Here is a 27,802-nt window from a genome sequence, read left to right on the forward strand (position 1 = left end):
CAATGCTATTGTGTCTAAAACATTGAAGAAAGAAATTATTTTCTCCTTTTGGGCAGTGTAAAGTCTAAAGAATAAAAAGAAGCATATGTGAAAAATAATTTTAAGATAATATGATATGACACGATAAAAGGTTGATCTAGAAATGAGAAAAAAGAAAGAGATCACCAAGATTTATTGAGATATAAACTACTGAGATATAAAAACTGAAAGGACAGCAGAAATTGGATAATTGGGAAGAAAATTAGTGGTGGGTTATACAAGTAAAAATATTCTGAAGATAACTAAACAGTTAAACAAATTATCAGGGCTGAGGGTATATCAGCACAGAGATGGTCAGTTGAAATAACATGCATGGGTTTATTTTCAAATAACCTGAGGACAGAGTTTGGGAATAAAACTGTCCCAATTTTTCCCCTTCAGGTTCTCACAAGGGGAGAAAATTCTCCCCCTACATGAAGGGGTCAACATTTAACTCATTTCTAACCTGCTTCTTGGAAAATGATCTGATTGAAGTTTTGTTTTGTCTTTAACAGGTTTATTAAGACATAATTTACATGCCACAAAGTTCACCCAGTTAAATGGTACAACTCAATAGTTTTTTTGTGTATTTACACAGGTGTGCTAACATCGTCGCAATCAATTTTTCAACATTTTCATCACCCCCAAAAGAAACCCCATTCCGTCCATACTCCCTAGTTTCCTGCACGAGGCAACTACTAATCTACTGTCTCTACAGATTTGCCTGTTCTAGACAGTTCATATAAATGTTATCTTAAAATAATCTTTTGTGACTGGATTCTTATACTTAGCACAATGTTTCTGAGGTTCATCCAGGTTGTATCATTAATTCATTCATTTTTATTGCTGAAAAATATTCCATTGAATAAATATACCACATTTTGTTTATCCATTCACTGATTTACAGCAATACAAAATAATGCCTCAGAATAAGTTTATAACATATGCATATACATAATCATTAGTGAAAAATCTGTTTACAGAGGTGAATTACATGTCACATTAGTTACTCGTGTGTTCTTAGTTGGGTGGACTTTATTTACAGAATTAGTAAGGTTAACTTACAAGATAGAATACATAATTACTAAACTCTCATAATACCAAAGCTTAATAGCTGTGAAGACTTAGTAAAAATAATAAGAAAGCAATACTTAAATAGTTAAATATATGTATGTCCCAAGACCCAGCAATCTTATACCTGGGTGTACAGCCCAAAGAAATTCTCACACAGCACCATTTATTGTAGTATAGAATTGAAGACCCTCTAGGGAAGTGGACAGGTAAAGTGTAGTGGATATTTATCATGCAATACTATAGATAGCTGGCCCTTGAACAACACAGGTTTGAACTGTGCAGGTACTTATATGTGGATTTTTTTCAACTAAAGGCAAATGGAAAATACAACATTCCCCAGATGCAAACCCGTGCATAAGGAGCAGTGGGTGGTGGGGTGCTTTTCATATATGCAGTTTCTGCAGGGTCAACTTTCAGATGTGACTGTGTGTGGATTTTGGTATAGAACTTGTTAGTTCCCCACATGTACCAAGGGACAACTATATTCACCAGATGCAACAGACTGGATGAATGTGCAGCAACGTGAATAAATCTTGTAATAAATGTTAAGTGAAAAAAAATCAAGAAACAGAATACAATCTCTAGCATAATACCACTTATAAATTTAAAATACATATCCCAAACAATAGAATGCATTTTATAAGAACACATTAAAACAGAGAGACAAATGAATTAAAAAATAAAGTGGCCAGATAGCGACCAATGATGATAGTGTGCCATAAACTGAAAAATACAAGTTGCTCAATGCTCTGTATGTAAGGTCACAGATTTTTTGGGGGGAGTATTATTTTTCAAAAATATTTGCTGCCCCTACCTAGAGAAGGATTATACTTTTATGCTCTACTGACAACAGGCTTCGCCATGTAAATTGCTCTGGCCAATAAGATGTGAAAACATTATTGTTTGAGAAGTAGTACATGGGTTATCATGCCCTTTTTCTATCCACTACAAGTGTTCAAGAAGTTGCTTATTGATCCCAGGTTGCAGATTGTAGACAACATGAAACATGGCCACAATAAACCCAAGATAAACATGCAACATGAAAGAAATGTTAGTGTTGTAAGCCACTGAGGTTGGGGGGGATGGGCTGTTTATTATTGCAACATAACCTATCCCACTATGACTGATACATTCACATATATCAACATGGCAGTTAAATCTCTTTATCCAAAACTACTGTAGGCACTAATGTTATGAATATTTGGAAGAGGGGGTGTGATACAAAATACAGCTCCTACCTTTAGGGATATTATAACAGAATTACATAAAATGAGGAGAATAAAAGGAATCAACTATTCTAGTGAAAAGTATACTCGACAATGAGTTATTAAATGTGAGTTTTAATCCTACTCTCTCTATTTACTAGCCAAATGTCCTATGCCAATCTCTTAACCACTAGGAATCTCAGTTTCCTTATCTGAACATTAACAAAGCACAAAGCAATATAAAGATGCATCATATCTCCACTAAATAAAACTCCAACTTTAAACAAAGATAAATTAAAATTGATTATTTACTCTTTCTTAAATGGTCCAATGTACCAAAATTTTGTGCACATAAGCTTGTCAGGAATACAAGTTACATTAAATAAAGAACACCTGGGTAATCAAGTATAGACTACCTTCATAAATGCTAATGTGGAAAAGGAATAAGGAAAAGCCCAAATGTAAATCATAATATGTGTATGTATAACAACAACAAAGGTAATGACACATGTATGGCCAAATCTTGTGGGTATGATGAGGAATGACAGAAGATAAACTTTAGATAGAAAGACTGTGATGATGAAAGGCCTCAATGCTGGACTGAGATGCCTGCTTTGACACCACAAACCCTGTGGCAGCACAACAAGGTATACAGTGTGGTGGAAGACCGAGATAGACGCCTCTGGGTCGGAACTTAAGTTGTTGAAGTGAATGAGAATATAAGGGAAAAGGCTGGGCATAGTGGCACATGCCTGTAATCCTGGCACTTTGGGAGGCAGAGGGGGTGCATCACTTGAGGCCAGGAGTTCAAGACCAGCCTGGCCAACATGGCAAAACCCTGTCTCTACTAAAAATACAAAAATTAGCTGGACGTGGTGGCACACGCCTGTAATCCAAGCTACTCGGTGGCTGAGGCATGAGAATTGCTTGAACCCAGGAGGCAGAGGTTGCAGTGAGCTGAGATCACAACACTACACTCCAGCCTAGGCGACACAGCGAGACTCTGTTTCAAAAAAAAAAAAAAAGAATATAAGGGAAAGACCAAATCTGGGAGGCTCTGAGAGTGAATAATCAACGCAACTGAACCTGACACGTAACTGGCATTCAGTAAATATCTGTTGCCAGGCGCAGTGGCTCACACCTGTAATCCCAGCACTTTGGGAGGCCAAGGTGGGCAGATCAGCTGAGGTCAAGAATTCGAGACCAGCCTGGCGAACATGGTGAAACTCTGTCTCTACTAAAAATACAAAAAATTAGCCAGGTGTGGTAGCACATGCCTGTAGTCCCAGAGGTTCTCCAGCGACCCCTTTATACTTGGCTGTCACATTCCCCCCTCTAAAGAAGTACGTCTAACTGACATTAGAATAAGGATAAAGATAAGGATGAAGACAGATCTTAACTGCTTCCTGCTGACAGAGGGTCTTGTTTTGGGGAAAACGGCAGTCAGAGGCCTATCTAAGAGTTCCTGGCAGAAGGGGTCATTGTCCGAGACTTCAAGACTTTGGTTGCATGACCATTTGGAGTTTGATGGTCTGAAAGTGAGAAGAGACAAACTGGGTTATTAGAAAACATGTATTAAAATGAAACAAGAGGAGGGGGCTGAGGACAGCTCAAAAATCCTGAGGCCTTTTACCAGTTTGCATGGGGAGAGGAAGACCAAAAGCCCAACTGGTAAAAAAAAAAAAAAAAAAAAAAAGTACCATTTTGCCAACATGTTGGACTTCCCCTGAGCCCAATCCTAAGCCAACCAGTTTAAGGTTTGGGAAATTAACTTTTCCCAGTTTGGAGGGTGCATCTTAGGGGAATGTCCCGTAGTATGGAGACACAATTACCTATCTGTGAAGAGAGAACCAAGGAGAAAAGAAAAAAGAGGGCATTTTTCAAGGGAGTCCCAGGGGTTCAGGATGCATTTGAAAGGGATACAAACTGAAGATGAATGGCTACTCATCTAGAAAGAGGGGAGCAGCATCCCTGGTTCCCTTCTCTTCCTAGCAAATACCTGGGGTATGTGAGGGAAAGAAGGAAGTGAGTCCTCTTTCCCTCTTCCATCCTTGCATCCCTGAGTCCTGGAAACCATAACAGGTGCCACTCATGGGTGCCAAAGCAGTTTGTACCCATGAAGCAGGGAGGGCCTAGAGAATAGGAATTATCTGCTCTCACCTATGTCTCTATCCTTGCTACTGTCAGTAGCCTTGGAGTTCCCAGGACCTCATTTATGCCATGAATATTAGCTTGACCTTTATCTGTGAAATGGGAGGCTTGGCTTAATTGGCAGAAACTAGCCATGCTCACCTGCACTGTGCCTTTTAACCTCTATTATCATCTGCCTCTAGATCCCTTAGATACAGTTTTCTTTCCTAGGGCTTTGACCCGAAGCTTGGAACTGAATTTGGAACAAAAATGTGTCTTGGGGGCTTGCATGGACTCCTTATCATAAGCCGAATGCTAAGGTGAAACTGGAATTGAGTCCTCTTTGGATGTCTTGTGACATGCCCAGATAACTGGTAGCTATAGTTATGCTTGCTAAGATTTGGGTACATGGTGCTTGGCGTTGGTTAGCTCCCATGCTCTTACTTTCCCAAAAAGGAAACCTCTGGGTGATGGGTACCCTATTTATTCCCATCACCTGGCAGGATTTGCAGGATAATTGCTCTGAAAGAACTAGAATATTAATCCAGATTTTTACACACACATGTATGTGTGTATAACTTGAACAGTAGCTTAACATCCACGATAAAATTTTGTAACAGATTACTAATTTGTGGCTTATACACATTTAGAAAATAACGCAGGTTCAAAAGTAGACAAAAAGCATGTATGAAGAACAAGTATGGGAAGTGTCAGAAGGCTCTTTCTTGCCCCTAACCTAACCATGGCCTTGATTTTTCAACATTTTTATCTGAGACTTAAAAACATAAAAGGTATGCCTATCAAAAGCTCATGTGACACATCTGGGAATGATACATATAATAACAGAATCAAAATTTTACATGATCTTGACAGCTTATAATACTGTCATTCACATATCCAACAATTCTAAGAAATTATTTCATGGATTTCATTTCTGTTGCCTCAAAAAATAGTAAATTCCTCAAGGCAGGACTGAATTTAATGCTCTTTCAAAATCTCCTATGGTATCCAACACGGTGCTGGGAACATAGTAGGTTTTTTATCAATATTTAAAGAATTTAGTTGTATGTATCAAGTACATGTGTAGAAAAGTTTAGAATAAATCATTCACCTATGCAACATATCTTCTTACTTTTCCTTCAGGCTGTAACACTTATCTCCTTCAAAGACCTCTTCCAAATGGAATTTTTCCAGCATACCCTTCTTGTGTTCTGCCTTAGACCCTTAAAAGACTACTATAAATAAAATTTTACAAGACATTTAAAAGCCTTTGCACTTTTTCTTTATTTTTGTTTCATTATTATGCCCAATTCTGTGCCATTAGACTTTAAGCCCACTAGGCAGCTTCAGTAGTGTTTTAAAGCTTTTGCCATACATATGAGGTGAGAACGGATGCACCCCCTTCGCAGAGCTGCACAACATAACATTTTCTTGTTACAATTCAGTATCATTGCAGCAAGATAAGCACACCCCATAGTCTAATTTAACAGACATGAAGAAGTCAAGCTCTATTGTTCAATGTCACAGCCAGCCAGCCCTGCATGATCAACCTTTATTCTTCTCTGGCTTCATTATGAGGATGATGCCTTTCAACTGTGGTGACTAAACCTGTTAAACTACAAAGCAAGAAATTTATAGAACCTTTAGAAGAGTAATACTGAACAGCTTAAATGTAAAACCTACAATTAAATTCCAAAACTAAGCACTTCACCCCCAAGAAAATGCTAAGTAGTTCTTCAGCAACATTCCTGATTTACATACCCCAAAGATGACAGGACTTATATACATACATGCTGCAGTGATATTAATAGTAGTTTTTTCAAGTAATATTCAATATAAAAAATGGTAATATTAACCCATGCATTACAAAACTAATAAATTTCCCCATAGCATACCAGGGACAGGAGCTGTGCTTTTTCATTTTCAAAAAGCCTCCTTTGTCAGATGAAAAGCCCTAAGAGTAAAATATTTCAGTATAGTTCAGTGTTAACAATGGATATGCCATTAGATTACCATACAAGTGAATAAAGCACCAAATGATACGAACATTTTTTCACACTTTAGATTTTGATGTGAAATGAGTCTAATTATTTATTCATAGACTTTTCCTCTAAGGAGTTCAAAGAACTATATTTTAAATCTTCAAACACGTATTTCCTAAGCTCTAAAATCTACCAGGTAGGACAGAAGAACGTGCTGCCGGGAAGAAGATAAAGAAAAGCAGCACAAAAGAAAAGGCTGGTTGGAAGAATTCAAGTACGTTTCAAACATGAGGTGGTATATTTTATTCATTCATTTATTCTTGCAGTCACTCATTTATTGAGCACCTATTATGAAGTCTAGGTCTGTGCTAGACGTTAAGGTTATGAAAACAATCCCTGCTCCAGCAGCTCATGAGAGAGAGCGATGACAGACAAATAAAGTGGTAATTACAGTAGGTGCCTAGTGCTACAACAGCAGGACGAACTAAGTACTTTGGGAGCACAAGGGATAGAACCACTGGCCTGAAGGAATTTGGAAAGGCTTTAACAAGAAGGTAGCATTTCAGTTGTACTTAGAAACATTAGTAGAAGTCTGTCAGAGAATTAAGGGGAGACCTTGAAGACAGAGGTAACATTATATTGAAATGCAAGGAGTCATCAAAAGGTTTGACCTGAGAATGTGAGGAATACAATATGGCTTAGTAGCAAGAGATAACGTTTAGTGCCTAGAAATCATAGGTTTCAAATCTGTTCTGTGAAGGACTACAAGGGTGCCATACTCATAGAAATCTTGGCATTAGATTAACAAAGCAAAATGAGCAGATGTAAAAAATATATATGTATATGTATGTATAGAGAGATATATATCATTTTTATGTATATAGTTTTGCTTTATATATGTGTGTGTATATATATATATACACACACACAACTCTATGGGAAATGATAACCAGTGCTCTTGGGCTTCTGACCTACGCTCTACTAGAGCCACTGATAGGTTTGCAAGGCAAATGAAAGAACTGAGTCATACATACTTCTCTTTCATTCACCTTATCTAAGCAGTTCTTTTTCTCTCAGACTGGAGTCTTGCTTGGGTAAAAATGAGTATTAGGGCCAGACTCTGCTGCTGCTCTTTATTCCCAAGCTGCTACCAGCACATCTGTTTAGTAGCAAGGGAGCTACCTGCTTCTCAAGGGCCAATTTGAAGACCAGGCTAATACCTTTTCTTTAAAGTGCTATAGGGCAGCCTCTTTTGCTCTCCATCAGCCTTGTATATAGCTTCATACTGCAGGTGCCGAAAGAAAATGAAAAACAAAAAACAAAGCTTAAGCCTTAGAAGTCTAGATAAAAGAGGATATTTTCCTTGCCATTATATTATTTCAAGTATAAAAGCTACCATGTCAAAATGCACACAAAACTGTGGTTCCTTATAAAATAAATATTAAAAAGGCAAGAATGATTTAAAGCTGTAAGGCTCCAAATCACCTTTTACAGTACAACTAGTTATATAAGGAGAATACATACCTACAGAGTGATATGGCAGAAGACCAAGCACTTTCTAAATTTGAAATTATATCTACGAATATCAATGCACCAATCTGAAAGATATTCGAAGGCACTATATTATTCATTCTGTGTTGGGTTAAAAAAAAAAAAAAAGAAGTATCAAGAGATAGTTAACCCTACCCTAAGATAGTGCAGCCTTTTTATACAGTTAATCATCTACATCTATTGAGTGCACAAGATGAAATGCTTGGTACTATGCCGTGTGCCATGAGAGAAAGCAGATAGAGTCTTAATTCTAAAGACTCCTCTATTTGCAAGCTTGATGACACAGGCTAATGATTAATTCTGAGTCATCACTGTGAACCTGTAACTCACTTGTTATCCTAGATGTTATCACCGAGCAACACTGATTTAGGCAAATTATTAGTTATAATTTAAAGGTCAAAAAACCTTTTAATCCTGAAAACTCATGATGTAGGGAAGGAATAACTATTTTCCAGCAAGTCAAATGAAAAGGCATGAACTTCAAGTATCCAGACACCTCAAACTGAAAAAATGACTTGGCATATAAACACATATTGAGTCACAGGAAAAGTGTTCTGATATTTAACAGACACCAAATAAGTGAGAAAAAAAATTGTTAAGGAAGAGGAACCAAAGGAATATATTAAAGGGAAGAATATGATTTAATAGGTGAATTCCCCCAGGTGCTGGCCAGGTAAGCACAAAGTATGAACTTTCATTTCATGATGTGGAATTCAAATTAGTAGGGGTGGCAAGGCTAATTTAAAACAGGCCATTTTAAGAAAAGAGAAAATGTAAGTTAAGAAGATGAATGGAGAATTCTGACTACACCAAGTAAAAGAGGGATTCTGTGAAAAATAATGCCACGATATTCAAAATGGATAATAAAAAAATAAGGGATAAAAGGTTCTACAATTACAATCAATACCAATAGCACAGAATTCTAAGAGTATGTGATACTACTGTGGAAAACTAATGTCTTGGAAGGGAAGTAGCACTGTCTTAATACATCTTTCTGATAGAAATACTCTATATCATTCCTGTCCAATATAGTAGCCACATGTGGCTACTGAGCCCTTGAAATGTGCATTGAAATGTGAAATGGGGAGTTGAAATTTTGATTTAATTTATTAAATTTTATCATAATTCATTAAATTTGGAATTTAAAAAGCCACAGAGTTAGTGGCTACCATATTGGATAGTGCAGCTTAAGACTTAAAGTGTTTGTGTATCTTTTACAGGTGAAAGAGTGGGAAGAGCACATGCTATGAAGTAGGATCTGGTTTTCAAATGCCAGCATTGACATTTACTAGTATTTACTAGCATGGTGCCCTGGGGACAATCTGAATGTTGGGTTCTTCATCCAAAAAATAAAATAATACCGTATTTTCTATTACTGCTATCAAGACCCACTCTTTGTGTGATTTCCCTGAGGTCCCGAGGTTACATCAAGAGCCCAAGTTGGCTTTTAGAACCTCAGGAAACTCAAGGAAATCATGGGCTGCACTAGAATCATGGGACTAGAGGATGCAGCATACCAAGTCCAGCTCAAATGAGTACATTTTTATAAGACCTGTATAAGTAAAAACAAACAACAACAACAAACAAAACCCTTTCCAATTCAACACTCTTTACCTCTAAGCACTCTCCTTTCTCATTCTGACCTGCGCCATAAGAAGCCATATCCCATGAGATGGAGGCACTGTCAGAAAAGATGAGAGGCTTGAGCCTGCCAATGAGACCTTTGTCTCCAAGTAGAAAATATTTATCTTCAGGGGTTTCATTCAGTAACTCTGTTGTTGGCTCCTGACATTTCCTGACTTACAGCACTCATAAGCCCTGGAAACGTTTTCAGATGGATGTAAGTCCTCCCAGCATATTGGCATTTCTTATTTATTTATTTTTTTATGAGATGGAGTCTTGCTCTCCCGGGTTCATGCCATTCTCCTGCCTCAGCCTCCTGAGTAGCTGGGACTACAGGCACCTGCCACGATGCCCGGCTGATTTTTTGTATTTTTAGTAGAGACGGGGTTTCACCGTGTTGGCCAGGATGGTCTCGATCTCCTGACCTCATGATCCACCCGCCTTGGCCTCCCAAAGTGCTGGGATTACAGGTGTGAGCCACTGCGCCTGGCCCATATTGGCATTTCTTGAATCCAGTACCAGCAGAAAGAACGTGAGGGGAAGCAACTAGAACCAACTCTACCAAAAAGTTTTTCTATAAAAAGGAATCAAAAGAGGAGGTGGGTGGCAGGGAAGTGGAACAACAACTAGATTGGAAATGGGGTCAAGAGAGAACTATTTTCAAGAAGGGAAGTACTACATGTTTGTTTGCTGATGGAAATGACTCTACAAAGAAGGAGGAATTAAGGATGTAGAAGAGAGAGAGGATTAATTGTAGGATAACGTCGTTGGGGTGGTAGGAGAAGGATCTAGTTATACAAGAAAGAATGTAGTATAATAAACTGTGTCCCAATGAGAGTTCTTAATGTTTTAATAACAAGTGATGGTGGTTTCAATTTGGGTTCCAAAAGACAGTGAAAAAAAAGATGGTGGCTTCAAGAAAATGAAACTAACTGGCCAGGAAAGTATGGTTACTTTACTTACTATAGCTGTTTCTTCTATACCTGTCCCTTTGCTCAAGTCATCAGTTTAATTAAAACAGGTACAACATTATGAAACAATGTGGTGAGTAAAATGAGAGAAGGGTGCACAGGACACTAAGCGGTTACCAAAAAATGGCACCAACCAAGCTCAGGCAAGGGGTTAAGGGGATGCCATGTCCATTTTCCCAGTAGGAGGGGCAGATAAGAGGAGACAGTCCTATGCAAGGGTGAGTTGAAACAAACAAAAAGCACACCTGGTACTCAAGAGGCTGAGGCAGGAGAATCACTTGAACCTGGGAGGCAAAGGCTGCAGTGAGCCATGATTTTGCCACTGCACTCCAGCCTGTGCGACAGAGTGACACTCCATCCCAAACAAAACAAAACAAAACAAAACAAAACAAAAAAACAAAAACACACACCTGAGTAGTTCAGTGTCAAAAAGTATAAAGGTGGAAACGGTGAAAAATCAAACTGAAGACAGGTAGGGATCATATCTTCAAGGAACTCTATACTGCATTAAGAGCCTAACTTTATGTCACAGACTGGTGTTTCCTAAACTTAAGTAATGTTATGTAAATGAATAGGAAAAAATTTATAGTTGTTGAGGACTACTCTGTTAACTCTTATTATTTTTGTAATTATAATTATTATGTACAAACACGAGTAAAACTTCCTCAAAGTTATAGCTTTTAGATAACCATGAAACCAAAACAAGTTTACAAACTAAACACAAACGAAATTTCAAAACCAATTAAATTCAAACTTAAGTCATCAATTTAATGTAATGAATAATGTTGTTTTACTGAAACAAATTCACTGATATTGAATTTAATAGTAGGAAGATGCAAGTCTAGTATTATATTTGAGAGAGAGTTTAGAGGAATGGTTAAGAGCATGAACACTGGAGCTAGCCTGCCTGAGTTCAAATCCCAGCTCCCCATTTTACTAGCTGAGTGACCTTGATCTAGTTAAAAAATTACTTAACCTCTTGGTGCCTTAGTTTTCTCATGGGGCTATAAGTACCTTTCTCAAAGAGTTACTGCCAAGATAATGTAAATTAATACATATAAAGAGCTTAGAACAATGGAATAAGAAGCTGTCTGTATTTTTTACTTTATTAAAAAACCAACAGAGGTGGCAGGAAAAAACAAACACACATTACTTGGTGGATCTCTGGAGGAGCTAACACAGAAAAGAAGACTCAGAGAAGGTAGTAGTTCTCTGAATCTGAATCCTGTTTGATCATACTTTTTTTTTTTTTTTTTTTTTTTGTAGCAGGGTCTTGCTCTGTTGCCTGAGCCAGAGTACAGTTCCTGAATCACTGCAGCTTCAAACTCCTGGGCTCAAGCAATCCTCCCACCTCAACCTCCCGAGTAGCTGGGTCTACAAGTATGCACCACCATGCCCAAATGATTTTTGTAAATTTTGTAGAGACGGGGGTTTCACCATGTTGCCCAGGCTGGACTTGAACTCCTGAGTGCAAATGATCCACCCACCTCAGCCTCCCAAAGTGCTGGGATTACAGGCGTGAGCCACCGTGATCAGCCAATACTGACTTTTTCAAAAGAACACTACTAATGGCTTATGGCTTGAAGAAAAATAAAGAAATTAGAAAAACATGGACATAAAGGAATTAAATAAAAAACATTTTCAACTACTGGTTTGACAGCCCCAGGTCCCTTGCCATCCCCTATTCCCCAACAGAACAACTATCCCCCAGTAACCCTGCTTGGGGCCTCTTTAAGCAAAGGGATTGAAGCAGAAGTCTGATTCACTTTAGCCTGTCAAAAATAGATTGTTAATGAATTAAGGAGTTGGAGAAAGAAACATTCATATGTATATAAACATTAATCTATCAGCAAAAATCTCAGATAACTGATACCTATTGTTATAAAATGCTTTTTTCTTAAGAAGGATAAAGAACCATTTTCTCTGCTACTCCTTTGTATTCTTCAATAAAATGTATAGTGTTGGGGGGTGGGTAAGGAACTAACAGTCTGCAATATCAAAAATCTGTGGACAGAATAGTAAGCACTCAAATATCAAGGAGGTAAGATTTTTAAAAATAAAATTAAACACTCAGGTATGAAACTAAAATGGCATGTTATAAATTCTGTAACTGTCAAAATCCACTTGTAATAATACCTTTCATTTTATCTGTTATGAAATGAAGTGTTTCAAAAAGTTGAATCTTTCAGGTACCTAAAATATCATTATAAACACCAAAACCATATTTTTATTTTTTTGATGAAAATCTAAGATGTAATACTTGCAAGCCTTCTTAAATAGGGCATAGAGAACCATAATTTATCCATTTTCTTAGTGTTTAAAAGTCACTATTATGGATATAAATTATTTTATTGTTGACTGTAATCACATAGTCCTGAGAGAACAGATACCTATAGGGCTTACTGACACTGTCCTAAATCTGAGTTTGGCAAACTAAGGACTTTTGGTCAGATCTGGCCCTCAAAATGTTTTTGTATGGCCCTGGAGTTAAGAGTGGTTTTATATTTTTTAAAGTTTGTAAAAAAAAAAAAATTAAAAATAAGAATATTTGAAAAAGACCCTGTGTGGCCCTCAAAACCTAAAATATTTACTATCTGACCTTTTACAGAAAAAGTTTCCCAATCCCTGTCTGAAATGATCCCAGCCTAGCACGCCTTGGAAATTGGTGTCCCCTTTCTTTATCTGCCCTATCTGAGGAGGCAGAGGCTCTGGAGTGAGAATTGAGTTTGGCCGGACCAGGGGCTCATACCTGTAATCCCAGCACTTTGGGAGGCTGAGGCGGGCAGATCATTTGAGGTCAGGAGTTAGAGACCAGCCTGCCCAACATGGTGAAACCCTGTCTCTACTAAAAATACAAAAAAATTTGCCAGGCATAGTGGTGCACATCTGTCGTCCCAGTTACTCAGGAGGCTGAGGCACGAGAATCGCTTGAACCTGGGAGGTGGAGGTTGCAGTGAGCTGAGATCGAGCCACTGCACTCCAGCCTGGGTGACAGAGGGAGACTCTGTCTCAAAAAAAAAGAAAAAAAAAAAAAAAAGAATTGAGTTTGATTCCTAGATTAAGCACCTGCTATCTATAATGACCTTGGGTATCTGCTTAACCTCACAGAGCCTTTGTTTAATCATTTGTAAAATGGGTATAAACATAACCAACTTCACAGGATTTCTAGGCAAAATGAATGAAGTACTATGGGAGACATTCAGTAAACGAAAACCATTATTATGTCGTGCTCCATTAGACAAAGACTACCTCCAAAAGGAAGATATACAACTTGGTAAACTATGAACTAAAAAGGCAGAATTCAAATAATTTTAAGTTTTCTTTAAAAGGTCCTTCTGCTATGTGAATGAGAACATCATGAACTTTCCTTAACCTTAAAATTAAACATTCTCACTTCTTAAGTAGTAAATTTGACTAAAAGCTAAAGACATACCAAATAATAGCCATGACAGTCAAGCAAGTTGTGAATTCAGAAACATAGTGATTAAGTCACTACTGGAAAGCCAGAATCTATTTTTGATTCACTCGGATCACCTTTATTTCATTATACATTTTATAACATCAAAGCAAAACATGGCATAATTTCAGGCACTGAATCATCATCAAACTGAGTTGTAATTAAGGATAAGAACATCATTAAGTTTTAGGTAATGCTTGCAATTGTTAAGTAAGCAGTGCCTTTCTATTCTTCTGGAAAATGTCATTTAGGGGGTTTCAACAATTCTCCTAAATCTAGACTGTAAGTGCCATGCTTGAATTTTTTTTTGGATGCATGCCCAACAATAAATGATCCACAATGATCTGAGGACAGCACTCCCACCCAAGAACTTAATCAGATTAATGATGTATTTGTTTTATAAAAATGAAGTACATTAAGCCTGAGAATACCTAATTTACATACTAAATGGTTGCTAGGGACCAAAAATACTAGTGGTTTTTATAAAATCGAGGTTACAAAATTGTCTATTGTCTTGAAATCTGTTAGTAAATAGCAGTGAAATGCAAAATAATAAACGAATGTTAATTAGTAGTATTTATGTATGTAAATTCATTAGATGGTGCACCGTTGTTCAAAAGAACCTAACGATGCTCATATTTGAAAACATACATACCCCAGAGACAATAATGCCATTATATGAAGTTGGAAATAACAGCAAACTTAGTTATAATGTTTTCTAATTGACTTGACCTCAAATTGTGATTAACATGCTACTCTGATATTTTCATTTAGGGTCCCAGCTTAATATATGCAAACATAAACAGTAAATTAGCAGTCTAGGTTTCTGCCATTTTTTGTTGGAAACCTATTAGCAACCTTTATCTAAAAATGGGAGGAGAGCTTTCACAAAATAACTGAATTTCACCAATCCTTAAATCAGAGGAATTTACAGCATCTCTGGATGTTTCTTCTGGATTTTCACAGACACATACACACACACACAAAACTACTTCATTCATTCAACATACTTGTGTTAATTGATCTTGGGGAGACAACATTGAATAAGACAAAATCACTACCTTGTTTGCTAAGGACATTGCCAAGTAAGCAGATAATTACCATACAATAGGACAATATTACAATTAGGGTATAAATGGAGAGCTTAGGTCAGATTGTCAATGAAAGCTTTACTTTAGAATGAAATCAAACCTCAGTCCAAATGTCCTAAATGAGTTAATATTGAAAGACAAAAATTTGTTACTTTTAGAAGCAACAAATTCCTACAGAAGAACAAACCTAATACTAAGCCATCTGTTATTTGCAATACACTTAATAAAGTCAACACACGGATGCACTCCCTGTGCTTCCGATAAACAGATGGTTTTTTAAAAGTCTAAAATATTCTATCAATGGAAACCTCAACCAACACCAAAAAAAAAAAAAAAAAATCCCTCACAACCATACAGCAGCCCACAGTTGAATACTTGGTTTCCTTTCATTCAGCATACACATAATGAAGATGGCACTGCAAACCCTAGACTACCATCCTTCTGTTACCATGAGAGCAGCATCTTTTCTTTGTGAAATACATGTGGAGACAAAGGAGGACTATTCAGTTGAACTGGTTAAACATCTTTTGTACCTGGAATGTTGATGATACATCTAGTTGGCAGGCAGAAGCAGCACAGCTTACAAACAACTCACCTACTCCATTTGTTTACAAAACACACATTTATTTACAAACCACGGCACACAGACACACCACCAGACAGATGAATGCATTTGGTATGCAAAAGGGCATGGTGGGATCCCACTATAGCAAGATCTTTGATTCTAAAAGATTTCTCTTAAATTGAGGAAAAATAATACTTTGAATAAATATTGATAACTTAATTTTTTAAAAATTCCACTTAAAAGCACTTACTTGCATAAGCTATATGTAAGCATGTTTTCAAAAGTTAATCAAATATCAATGGTTCATGCTATAACAAGTCATTCATATGACATCATGCTCAGTATAATTATTTTTTAATGAACAGTTTAGGGTCAGCATATAGAACTTATTTTGCATGAAACAAAGGCAAAAATAAAACTTACGACTTTTTTAAATTTAGACTAAGCACAAAGTGATACAAATTCTCATAATGTCAGACACTTCCATTTTTCTTATAAGAAACATTCTGGCTACAAAACATCTTTTCATATACAAATTTATGAAAACCCTAAGATCACGAAACGCTTATATCATTGACAAGTTGGATTTGAAAAAATAATACACTTAAAGCTTACAAACTCAGTAAAAGTTCCACGATATGTATTATTTACTATGTTAATTAATCTTTCTTCACTTCTATTGCATCAGTCACGAATGTCCAGATCTTGGCTTACCTGAATCAATTACTTGCTTGGAATCAAATAATATTAGACATTCATATATAAAATACACCCTGGAAAAGGATATATATATATGTGTATTTCAAGTCCACTGTATTTAAATACTCCCAACTATTTTAACTTGAACTAAAATTTGTAAAAGGATATAAACCAATAGATAAACCAGCTCTAATGTAATATAACTACACAAGAAAATGAGCTGGGTGTTCAAATTCCTCTCTGCCAAAAGGACCACATTTGAGATAGAATATAAGGAAATACCTTTCTGAGTTTAATGATTACTATGTCATGTTTTATTATAGCTGATATTTACTAAGCATTTACCATGTGCCAACTATTAAGCTCTTTTCATTATTCAACTCATTTAATTCTCACAATAGCCATGGAAAATTAACAGTAACATCTTAGTAAAAGAATGAAACACTACTTGGAAAGCACATGATTTTTTTTTTTAATTTACATGAAAAGTTAGCTCAAACACAGTCTCTATTAGCAACCAGAAGACCAGTTAGTTTAGGAAATCATCTATTACAAAGAAAGAGTTAACATGTTAAAATTTAAGGCAACTTTGTTATGTTAGTCTAAGTGAAGACTTAGCCCCGCCTCTATCTGAAGTATCAAACAAAGTTTCAGAGAGCCATAAAATAATACGCATCAATTAATCATCATCTGCTGAGTCAAACATTGGAAAATAATGTCAAGAAGTTACCCTGTAATTACTTCGTGGCTCCTTGAAAACCCATTTGACATAATCACTCTTTGACAGCTGCAAGAGGGAAAATGTTCTATTTCTTCTCCCACCAGTATTCTCTTCTGAGACCCAGGGGCATTGCTTTTCAGCACTTCCTGATCTGCCAAATGTTTATGAAGGAAGTGTGTGGGGTGCCTTTGTAATCAGTGCTCCCAAGGCTGGTCAGGGGTTGAGAGTTTCCAATCAAAGCTGTGGATTCAGGAGAGTCACAGTCAGGGGATGGGCAATGGGCTTATTATTGCCCATGTGAAGGGAGGAAAATTACTCAAGTACAAGAGTATCTGGTTTTATCTAAAAGACCACTGGAACACTTCTCTCCCTTTTGTCTATGACATTACATTCATTCACAAAGGAAACCCTCAGTAACCACTACATTATAATATTTCAAACATTCTTATTTCTCTGTATGTGGGGCAAGAGTTATTTTAAGATGTGACTAAACCAGCCAAGAAGTTAAATCATCCTGGCCTTGCTGTCAAGAAAGCCTGTAATTTCCATCCAAGATTTCTGGACCCAGGACCACAGTTGGGTTTTCTGCCTATACCTGAGCTGGTAGGGGCTAAACAAAGCTTCCTCTGAAAGTGAAGCACAGCCTTTTTAGTAGCTCATTTCCAGGAAGTAAATTTGGTACTTGATTTCTTCTCTGAACACTTACCATTGAGCTAACATCTTAGACTAGTTCCCCATTTCCCAATGGGAGTGTTTTCTAGTTGTCTATTACCACTTGGTTTTCATCATGGGCATCCACCAGAAGAAAGGCCTAACCCGACAGCACAAGATGATAAGCCTAAAACCCCAGTATCTCAACAATAGAATGTGAGAGGAGCCTAGAAAAAAATTTCTGCAAAACAATCCTATTGTAGGAAACGGAAGCTTTATATTGCACTGGGAATACCTAGGTTCTTATCATGGATTTTTCATTTTTTCCATCAGAAGAGATATGAGTTAGGCCTGTGACACAGCAAGATTTAGAAAGTCTATTGCACTAATGAAAATGTCACTGATGTTACCTCTACAGTAAAAAAGGGAAAAATAAAGACCAGGGAAAGAAGAAAGCAACAAAGGAACTAACCAGGTAGCACTATAATAAATGGCAGCTTCTAGAGGCCATTTTATCCCATTGACAGTAACAAAAAGGGAAAAAAGTCATTTAATACAATTTGGTACTTAAAATTGAATTGGGAAGTGCTAATAATATTTTCTTAATTTTCCTAAGTTTCTGAGTTATTCCTCAGAAGTTAATACAAAGTTAATTTACCCCACTTCTCAAATTAAGATTAAAACTTGAAAGGGAAAAAAAGTATCAGTTTACCAAAAAATGTTATTTATAATATCTTCAGGTAGAAAAAATATATATACTTAATTCAGAGGGAAAATATCTCTCAGTAAAAAGAATAGGTTAATTGTGCTGACCTAATTTAAATCAATATTATTCTCACTTTTATCTTGAACCAATGCCACCTGCATATTTGTAAGAGAATTATGTATGATTACAAAATAAATTGAGTATTTCATAACTGAAATTTTAAACTTTTTAATAACATGCTACAAAAATGATAATCTCACTTATTAAAGCTTTGTTTACAGTGTTGATAGCTCTTTAGTACTTTTGCAAATCTTTACTAATTTAACATTACAACTTCATATCTTTTCCTAATCTCATGTAATTTACCCTACTTAATTCCTTGCTTCTGGATATGCTACATTTGCCACCCAATGAGTTTATTTCACTGGTCATTTGCTTTTAACAGTAAAGCCAAACTATTTGAAAGAAATAATCTCCCAACAAATCCAACACAGGAAAAAAAGACTCTTATTTATCCAGCATTTTGTGCCATGAATTGAAGCTTTATTGCAAAGAGTAAGCAATAAACAAAAACACCTCAGGGGCCTGGGAGGAGCAATGTAACCAATTACATTTAATTAAATCAAAGGATGGGAGCCCCAGGGTTGAATGAGCTGAAGAACAAATTTGCATTAACACCTAGCAGCCAAACAAGTAGCTCTGGGTCTAGTATGCAAGTACAATTGTTGCCATCTATTCTCTGCACTGAAGGGGGGCCATTAGCTAAATTCTTAGGCATTGTTTGTCCACTGATGAGAGGCTGCCTTCTCAACATTTCACTTCATCACACATGAAAATTGCCTACTAAAATAAACAGCTTCCTCTGAAAGCTCAGAAACAAACATTATTACCTGACTCCAGTTTGCAATTTGGTGAAAACTCTTCAGGGCTGCTAAAGGAGACAAAAAGAAAATGAAAGGTGTGATTCCAGGCCCTAACTTTACATTTGATGGAGATCATATGTTTGGGCAGATTCTTTTGAAACATCAGAGACTACAAGGCAGGTTATTCTTTAGCTTCCACCAAGAGTACCACTGTTTTAGGTGGAATACTTTGACTTAATCCAGCACCATGAGAATCTCAAACATTCATAGCTGAAAGCCCACTGAAAATATCAAGAAGTCATAATTTCCCCCCAAAATTCTCTCATCTTTATAGAGAGCTTCTCTATAAAGAGTCCTGGATGACTAATTATTTTTATTATTTAGAGATTTTTGTCTTAATACATATATATACACATATATCATATATAATCACTATCACAAATTTTAAAAAGATCATATAATGAGACCCTACATAATTATGGGTAAATTAGCACCTAACTGTGATAGGTTTTATTCTTTTGTCTTATACGTTCTTCTTTTGGTCCCATTAAAGTAACACTCTCAAACAACAACAACAAAAACCTTGGAAGAGTCATTAGTAGCTCCATTATGTTAAATGATGATGAAGTAAGTATAACATAGAGACCAGGAAAGAAGCAAAGAGATACAGGTCCAGCTAGGGCTATTTCAGATTGAACAAACCAAAACAGTAGTACGAATATAATATGTATTACCTAGAAATATTAGTTTGAATTAACAGTATAATTCACCATCCATAAGACAGATAGATAGATAGATAGATAGATAGATAGATAGATAGATAGATAGATATACACACACACACACACACATATATAAAACCTCCTGAGTCACCAAAGCAAACACATTCCACATTGCTTCAAAGTCAGCTTCATAGCTTGTAGGGTAGGGATGTCAGTTTGAGTCTAAGTGAGATTCTGGTATGTCTAGGCTGGTCAGATAAGAAACAATTTTGCTGGTGGGGCTCAAGGAGCCCTGTAAGAAGAGTTGGGCTCTTTGACTTTAGCCTTAAGTTCAACATGACTGGAACAAAGATGATTACAATCTATATTTCAAATATATTTCTTAGGCTCAAAGCACTCATAAAGCCCCCAAATGGGAGGAGAAATGGCAGGAAAAGGCAAAATAACTTCTTGCTCTGTTTAGCTGGGTCACTCCAACAAGCAGAGCACATTGCCCAGAAACAAATGCCTTCTGCCCGTGTTTTGAGACCTTGAAAGTCTGTAACAGTTTTACAAACTCATGGAGTCATCATAAACTTGCATTTGGAGTTGTATCCAGTAGAATTTGAGTTATTATGGTTAACATGACTGCATAACTCTAAACTGTGGTATGAAGCCTGAGAAAATTGAAGATATATATGTATACAGACAGACATACATACATATAAAATATACATATACACAAACATACAAAAATTCAAGAAAAACCTTGGACTATGTTAACTAAAAGAACTGCCAACATCTATTGATATGGATAGGAGGCAGGGAAATACTGAGTAGAAAAGGGTGGGGTCCCTGGCAAGGGTTCCACCCTCAAGCCTGGACCTGCGGCCCTAAATGAGAACTTCACATCTCTGCTTTCCTACCCTAGTGCTGCCTTTTTGCCCCCCACACTTCCTATCATGTGCCCATAAAAATCACAACCTCCACTGGCAGAGGAGCAGGGCAGCACAACACAGAAGGAAAGAAGAGAAGAGGCAGCTGAACATCAGAGACTATGGTCAAAGAGGAGTTGGGCTGGGAATGACTGAACTCTAGGGGAAGATTATCTTCTCACTCCATCCCATTTCCAACTCTCCATCCTGCTGAAAGCCACTTCCACCACTCAATGAAATCTCCGCATTCACCATCCTTCAAGTCCATGTGATCTGATTCTTCCTGGACACCGGACAAGAACCTGGGTACCAAGGGGGCAGGGTGTAAAAAGCTGTCACCCTGACCCTCCACTGAGCTGGTTAACGCTTAGCCAACTGCAGAAGGCAAATGCTAAAAGAGCATTTTTTGTAACACACACCCTTAGGGGCTCCAGAGGTTGTGGGCAACCCCTAGAGGCTGCTGCAGGCCAGTATGATGTTTGTTCCTGCCAGTGCCCAAAGGCATTCGCCCCAGAGACTGCACCCCCTCACCTGTATGCTCCCTTTCCCACAAGGGGTTTGGGCATGGCAGCCGAGCAAACGAGCCACCCCTGTCCCAAGTCCCATGACGGGGTCAAAGGAACTCTCCCATTTCACTATCACATTTTTACCAAGCAGGAAAATATATGGTCTGGTTTGGGCCACAAATTCAATATAATACAAATCTAGTATATTTTGCAGCAGCTGTTTTTTGGCCTCTTGGGCTCCATGTTAATTTACATTTGAAGCCTAACAAAAAAATACATATACATATTTTAAGATTCAGAGGAGACTTGTGCTGGTTTGTGACATGAGTATATTGTATGGTGCTAAGGTTTGGTATCTCATTGTGTTTTTGATGTGCATCCCTCTAGATTCATGAAGTTGAGAATTTTTTCATGTTTGTTGGCCACTTGGATGTCTTCTTTTGAGAAGTATCTGTTCGTGTCCTTTGCCCACTTTTCAATGGCATTTGTTTTCTTGTTGATTTGTTTACATTCCTTATAGATTCTGGATACTAGTCTTTTGTCAAATGTGTAGCTTTCAAATACTTTCTCCCATTCTGTATGTTGTCTGTTTAATCTGTTGATAGTTTCTTTTGCTGTGCAGAAGTTCTTTTGTCTAATTAGGATCAATTGTCAATTTTTTTGTTGCATTTGTTTTCGAGGACTTGGTCGTACATTATTTACCTAGGCCAATGTCCAGAAGAGTATTTCCTAGGTTTTCTACTAGAATTTTTATAGTTCAAGATCTTATATTTAAATCTTTAATCCATCTTAAGTTAGTTTTTGTATATGGTCAGAGGTAGATGTCATTTCATTCTTCTGCACATGGTTAACCAGTTTTCCCAGCACCATTTATTGAATAGGGTATCCTTCCCCCATTGTTGACATTGCAGAAGACCAGTTGGTTGTAGGTATGTGGCTTTATTTCAGGATTCTCTATTCTGTTCCATTGGTCTCTGTGTCTATTTTTGTACCAGTTCCATGCTGTTTTGGTTACTGTAGCCCTGTAGTTTAGTTTAAAATTGTGTAATGTGATGCCTTGGTTTTGTTCTTTTTGCTTAGGCTTGCTTTGGCTACTTAGGCTCTTTTTTGGTTCCATATGAATTTTAGATAGTTTTTCTAATACTGTGAAAAGTGACATTGGTAATTTCATAGAAATAGCATTGAATCTGTAAATTGCTTTGGGCAGTATGGGCATTTTAATGATATTGATTCTTCCAGTACATGAGCATGGAATGTTTTTCCATTTGTTTGTGTCATCTATAATTTCTTTCAGCAGTGTTTTAAGTTCTCCTCATAGAGATCTTTCACCTCCTTGGTTAGAAGTATTCCTAGGTATGTGTATTGTAAATGGGATTGCACTCTTGTTTTGGTTCTCAGCTTGAATGTTATTGGTACATAGAATGCTACAGATTTTTGTACATTGCTTTTGTATCCTGCGACCTTACTGAAGTCATTTATCAGGTCTAGGAGTCTTTGAGCAGAATCTTCAGGGTTGTCTAGGTACAGAATCACATGGTCAATGAAGAGAGAGAATTTAACTTCATTTTTTCCCATCTATATGCCTTTTATTTCTTTCTCTTGCCTGACTACTCTAGCTAAGACTTCCAGTACTACACTGAATAGGAGTGGTAAGAATGGGCATCCTTGTCTTGCTCCAGTTCTTAGGCAGAATGCTTGAAACTTTTGCCAGTTACCAATTATGTTGATTTGCCCACCTTTTCCAATTCTATTTTATAACAACACTAAGTTATTTTCAAAAATATTTAAACTATGTTTTAGTGATAGCATAATTTCTAATTATTTGTATAAGGTAAATTACTTGGTAAAATGATTCTCATGGTATTTTTTTTAAGTCATGAACAAAGCTATTAAGTTTTCTGCTTAAAAGATACAATCCTGGCTGGGCACAGTGGCTCACGCCTGTAATCCCAGCACTTTGGGAGGCCAAGGCGGGTGGATCACCTGAGGTCAGGAGTTCGAGACCAGCCTGACCAACATGGTGAAATCACCTCTCTACTAAAAATACAAAAATGAGCCAGGTGTGGTGGGGCATGCATGTAATCCCAGCTACTTGGGAGGCTGAGGCAGAAGAATGGCTTAAACTCGGGAGGTGGAGGTTGCAGTGAGCCAAGATCATGCTATTGCACTCCAGCCTGGGCAACAAGAGTGAAACTCTGTCTTGGAAAAAAAAAAAAAAAAGATACAATCCTACATAGAACCAGAGAGATAATACACTGGTCTCCCTGAAATAGTCTCCACCTTATACATACGGCTTTTGATTTAACAATTCTTTTGCCCTTTGAAAAATGTAACATCAATTACTCATTGTATGTTACAAAAAAGAAAAAAATAATTGAAGGATCAATCTTATAAACCTGGAATTTTCTTATAAATATATGAATGTAAAAATGAGTCACAGCCTTTTCTGTAATCAAAACAGTTCATATCAAATGTCATTTTTTTATTGCTCTATTAACTATCAGTCTATAATGACCTTGTCTTTATACTTCTACGATAACTTGGAATTGCTATTTCTCTTCTTTTAGTCATGATATTCTTCTAACAATGCAGTAAATCTCCACCAAAATGGTTGTTATAATAATGGTTAGTAGACACTAGATAGTCATATCATTAATGTCTTCATAAGTAGATTTGAAATATTGTTGTCTTTCGGTAAGATAACGATAAGATAATGTTTTATTCATTTAAAAACCCAGCCATTAACTATTGTTAGATAGCTTTATTTTATTTTTCATTATTCTTTATGTTTATTTTTAATTATTTTATTATTCTGATTCAGAATCTCTAAAGGAGTCCATGCAATTTGAAAACATGCAACATTTTATTCTTTAACTTTGAGTCACAATATTGAATGTGTTCTAATTGTGAATATTACAGGATATGAAATCTATTTACCAAAACAGGTACTTTTTTGTTTCATGTTCTAGATCATGTATATCCCCCAAACTTTACAGCTTTGTCCCCATTCCACTCTGTGTTCTTTTTCTTTCTTTTTAATTTTTTTATTTCTATAAGTTATTGGGGAACAGGTGGTGTTTGGTTACATGAGTAAGTTCTTTAGTGGTGGTTTGTGAGATTTTGGCACACCCATCACCTGAGCAGTATACACTGCACTCTATTTGTAGTCTTTTATCCCTTACTCCCTTCTCACCCTTTCCCCCTAAGTCCCCAAAGTCCATTGTGTCATTCTTATGCCTTTGCATCCTCATAGCTTAGCTCCCACTTATGAGTGAGAACATATGATGTTTGGTTTTCCATTCCTGAGTTGCTTCACTTAGAATAATAGTCTCCAATCTCATACAGGTTGCTGTGAATGCCATTAATTCGTTCCTTTTTATGGCTGAGTAGTATTCCATCAGGCCTGGTAGTTAAAGATCAACTCCTGACCTAACTGCTTGTGTTATCTATAGATTCCAGACATTGTATGAGGAAACATTGTGAAACCTTCTGTTCTGTTCTGCTAGCCCCCATCACTGATGCATGTAGCCCTCAGTCACATAGCCTCCACTTGCGCAATGTATCACGGCCCTTTCACATGGACCCCTTAGAGTTGTAAGCCCATAAAAGGGACAGGAATCTTTACTTTGGGGAGCTTGGACCTTGAGATGCGAGTCTACCGATGCTCCCAGCTGACTAAAGCCCATTCCTTCCTAAAACCGGTGTCCAAGAGGTTTTGTCTGCGACCGGTCCTGCTACAGGAGGGCTTGAAAAAAATTAAGAAATACATACGGTACAGAAACATTAGATAATATATAAGGCATAGAAGTGGTATAAGAAAGGAAATATAATAGCAAATAGTACAAGAGGACAAGAAAAGAAAGCTGTATAAGATGGAAAATATAATTACAAAACACTACTTGGCTCTGTAATGAATGTAATTTGCATAGTTCAAATAATAGACATGCTAATTATTCATAAAAACAAAAACAGCTATATATACACCCACATACATACATACATATCTCAGGAATGTTGGTGGGTGGTCAATAAATTTTCTAAAATTGATGAATCAAGAAATACCATGATAAACATATTTTTAAAGAAATATGGAAATAACTGCCAGAAGACTACTTAGAAAAGTTAAAAATGTTGGCCTCTAAGAAGCAGGACAGGTTAGAAAAGGAGACTGTTGATTTTCATTATAAAGCCTTCAATATATTTTATTTTAACTGTATGTATATGTTACTTTGATTTTAAAAACTGAGCCATTACTGTGTCCCAAATGTAGTGTTAAGTGCAGAAAACACAAACACAAATTAAAACTTCCTGCTCTCCAGCAGTTCATAGTCCATGGGGAAGACAATATACAAAACAAAATTACAATTCATTGTGATAACTAGGCTCATAGAATTATTTATAAGATGGCATCTCTGCAGCACAGGAAAACAGAAAGGGAGGAGACAGAGAACTGATGCTTGAAGTGCTATTTGAGTTAAGGGTTTTGGCCCAGCGCGATGGCTCATGCCTGTAATCCCAGCATTTTGGGAGGCCAAGGCAGGCAGGTGGATCACTTGAGGTCAGGAGTTCGAGACCAGTGTGGCCAACATGGTAAAACCTCGTCTCTACTACAAATACAAAAATTAGCCAGGAGTGGTGGTGCATGACTGTAATCCCAGCTACTCAGGAGGCTGAGGCAGGAGAATCACTTGAACCCAGGAGGTAGAAGTTGCAGTGAGCCGAGATCGCACCATTGCACTCCAGCCTGGGTGACAGAGGGAGACTCTGTCTCAAAATAAATAAATAAAATAGAGTCCTGATGTCTGAATCTGTGCATATGATTACTGCTCACTCCTAGGATAATTCCATTGAAACCAGGATGATCAGCAGAATAAATATTATTCCTCTTAAGGAATTCTAAAAAATAATTGTTTGTGATACCTTTATTACTGCTGCAGGTGGAAGATATAGAGTGAAGATGAGAAAGAAAATCTGAAACTAAAGGTGTAATGGACATTTGGTATACCATACCACGTTGATTCTGAACAAGGAGCTCACTTTACAGTGATAAAAATAAAGCCATGGGCTGATAACCCAGGGAATTCACTGGTTCTATGTATCTCTTCATCAAAAAGCAGCTCACCTCTTAGAGAAGCTGAACTGGAAACTCCATTAGAGTGTCAACTGGGAGACAAAACTTTGTGAGAGTAAAACACTGATCTACAAGATAAAATTTATGCTCCATCTGGCTGTTGAGATGTTTGAAAATTAAAAAAAAAAAAAAAAGAAATTTATGCTCCAACTAATGACCAATATATTTGGATACTCCAGTTCTGGACTTTGAATCTTGAGGGAGTAAGGCAAAATACAGACGCAGGTGATAAAGTATTTGCAGCAGCAACAGCAGAAGTAGCATTAAGAATCCAGTAGTGATAGCACTGATATGTGTCTGAGAGGAGCATCCATACAATAAGACTAATCCTGCACGTTGATCTGTGTAGAGGTTCCTGGCTGGGTCCCTCTTAATTTCCCAAGCCCCATTTTCTAGCTTTCCCCAGGTTCTGAGAATTGCCCAATATTCAGCAAATTTATTTCTACATAAGTTAGTCAACATTAATGTGCTAGTCCATTCTTGCATTGCTATAAAGAAATACCTGAGACTGGGTAATTTATAAAGAAAAGAGGTTTAATTGGCTCACAGCTCTACAGGCTGTATAAGTATTGCACCAGCATCTGCTCAGCTTCTGGTGAGGCCTCAGGGAGCTTTTACTCATGAGACAGTGCAAGCGAGGAGCTACACACTTTTAAACAACCAGATTCTGCAAGTACTCACTATTACAAGGACGGCACCAAGCCATGAGGACTCCACCTCCATGACCCAAACACCTCCCACCAGGCCCCACCTCCAACACTGGGGATTACATTTCAATGTGAGATTTGACAGGGACATATATCCAAACTATATCATGCAGGTTGATCTGTGTAGAGGTTCCTGGGCCTAGCCTGCCTCGGTTCCTCTTTATTTCCCAAGCCCCATTTTCCAGCCTTCAAAATAGACTCTGAGAATTGCTTGATATCCAATGAATTTATTTCTACTCAAGTTATTCAACATCAGTTTCTATTACTTTGCAACCGAAAACTCGATACAGAATGGAAATGATGAAACGTCAGAGAGATTAAAAGATTCCTAAATCTTTAAAACATTCTTATCCATTTTTGTTCTAAAAACCATAATTGATTGGTGTACTCTAAGTTTTCTCTGTTTTTGATTTAGTAAGAAAAAGAGAATGCTTTCAAAACAAAGAAAATTAGGTATTTTACCTGGAACAATTAAGAATTCTATAAGCCTGTTATGAATATTAAACAAACTTTAG

The 27,802-nt window shown here is 37.0% G+C and overlaps 1 protein-coding gene and 1 long non-coding RNA gene across 6 annotated transcripts in view; both read right to left on the bottom strand.

Annotated features, from left to right (window-relative positions):
• The window catches only part of CAMKMT (calmodulin-lysine N-methyltransferase), a 417,058-nt gene that overhangs the window by 329,130 nt on the left and 60,126 nt on the right, over positions 1-27,802 (bottom strand). The window lies entirely within an intron of this gene.
• Positions 1-27,802, bottom strand: part of LOC112132101 (uncharacterized) — a 72,338-nt gene that overhangs the window by 15,990 nt on the left and 28,546 nt on the right. Inside the window, exon 4 of the long non-coding RNA XR_002913916.3 lies at positions 1-27,802. This exon is cut by the window's left edge and continues 15,990 nt beyond it; it is cut by the window's right edge and continues 9,639 nt beyond it. This is a non-coding gene — a long non-coding RNA (uncharacterized LOC112132101).

Source organism: Pongo abelii, chromosome 12, assembly GCF_028885655.2.
Source record: "Pongo abelii isolate AG06213 chromosome 12, NHGRI_mPonAbe1-v2.0_pri, whole genome shotgun sequence".
Taxonomy (NCBI): Eukaryota; Metazoa; Chordata; class Mammalia; order Primates; family Hominidae; genus Pongo; species Pongo abelii.